Below are 2,201 nucleotides of genomic sequence, written 5' to 3' on the forward strand. Positions count from 1 at the left end.
TGAGACCTAAAGGTCGAGCGTGAATCATATAGTAGATATGATCAACATAGTGATGTTCACCATTGAAACTACTCCATATCACGTGATGATCGGACATGGTTTAGTTGATATGGATCACGTGATCACTTAGATGATTAGAGGGATGTCTATCTAAGTGGGAGTTCTTAAGTAATATGATTAATTGAACTTTAATTTATCATGAACTTAGTCCTGGTAGTATTAGGATATCTATCTTGTAGATCAATAGCTCACATTTAGCTCCTTTGTTTTATTTTTGATATGATCCTAGAGAAAACTAAGTTGAAAGATGTTAGTAGCAATGATGCGGATTGGATACGTGATCTGAGGATTATCCTCATTGCTGCACAGAAGAATTATGTCCTTGATGCACCGCTAGGTGACGGACCTATTGCAGGAGCAGATGCAGACGTTATGAACATTTGGTTAGCTCAATATGATGACTACTTGATAGTTTAGTGCACCATGCTTAACAGCTTAGAATCGGGACTTCAAAGACATTTTGAATGTCATGGATCATATGAGATGTTCCAGGAGTTGAAGTTAATATTTCAAGCAAATACCCGAGTTGAGAGATATCAAGTCTCCAACAAGTTCTATAGCTAAAAGATGGAGGAGAATAGATCAAGCAGTGAGCTTCCAGTGATTGACAGAATTCTCTAGTCACCATCACCAAGTTAGTAGAACTTCATGATGAACTATAGTATGCAAGGGATGACGAAAACGATTCCTGAACTTTTCATGATGATGAAATCGATGAAGGTAGAAATCAAGAAAGAGCATCAAGTGTTGATGATTAACAAGACCACTAGTTTCAAGAAAAGGGCAAAGGGAACTTCAAGAAGAACGACAAGCAAGTTGCTGCTCAAGTGAAGAAGCCCAAGTCTGGACCTAAGCCTGAGACTAAGTGCTTCTACTGCAAAGGGACTGGTCACTGGAAGCGAAACTGCCCCAAGTATTTGGCGGATAAGAAGGATGGCAAAGTGAACAATGCCATATTTGATATACATGTTATTGATGTGTACTTTACTAGTGTTTATAGCAACCCCTCGGTATTTGATACTGGTTCAGTTGCTAAGAGTAGTAACTCAAAATGGGAGTTGCAGAATGAATAGAGACTAGTTAAGGGTGACGTGACGATGTGTGTTGGAAGTGGTTCCAAGATTGATATGATCATCACCGCACACTCCCTATACTTTAGGGATTAGTGTTAAACCTAAATAAATGTTATTTGGTGTTTGCGTTGAGCATGAATATGATTTGATCATGTTTATTGCAATACAGTTATTCATTTAAGTTAGAGAATAATTGTTATTCTGTTTACATGAATAAAACCTTCTATGGTTATACACCCAATGAAAATGGTTTGTTGAATCTCGATCGTAGTGATACCCATATTCATAATATTGAAGCCAAAAGATGCAAAGTTAATAATGATAGTGCAACTTATTTATGGCACTGTTGTTTAGGTCATATTGGTGTAAAGCACATGAAGAAAATCCATGCTGATGGGATTTTGGAATCACTTGATGCTTGCGAACCATGCCTCATGGGAAAGATGACTAAGACTCCATTCTCCGGAACAATGGAGCGAGCAACAGACTTGTTGGGAATAATACATACTGATGTATGCATTCCGGTGAGTGTTGAGGCTCGCGACGGGTATCATTATTTTCTGACCTTCACATATGATTTGAGCAGATATGGGTATATCTACTTGATGAAACATAAGTATGAAACATTTGAAAAGTTCAAAGAATTTCAGAGTGAAGTGGAAAATCATCGTAACAAGAAAATAAAGTTTCTACGATCTGATCATGGAGGAGAATATTTGAGTTATGAGTTTGGTCTTCATTTGAAACAATGCGGAATAGTTTCGCAACTCACGCCACCTGGAACACCATAGCGTAATGGTGTGTCCGAACATCATAACCGTACTTTATTAGATACGGTACAACCTATGATGTCTCTTACCGATTTACCACTATCGTTTTGGGGTTATGCATTAGAGACAGCTGCATTCACGTTAAATAGGGCACCATCTAAATCCGTTGAGATGGCACCTTATAAACTGTGGTTTGGCAAGAAGCCCAAGTTGTCGTTTCTTAAAGTTTGGGTTTGCTATGCTTATGTGAAAAAGTTTCATCCTGATAAGCTCAAACCCAAATCGGAGAAATGTGTCT

This window comes from Triticum urartu, chromosome 6A (assembly GCF_056163025.1).
Source record: "Triticum urartu cultivar PI428250 chromosome 6A, HENAU_Tu73, whole genome shotgun sequence".
Classification (NCBI taxonomy): Eukaryota; Viridiplantae; Streptophyta; class Magnoliopsida; order Poales; family Poaceae; genus Triticum; species Triticum urartu.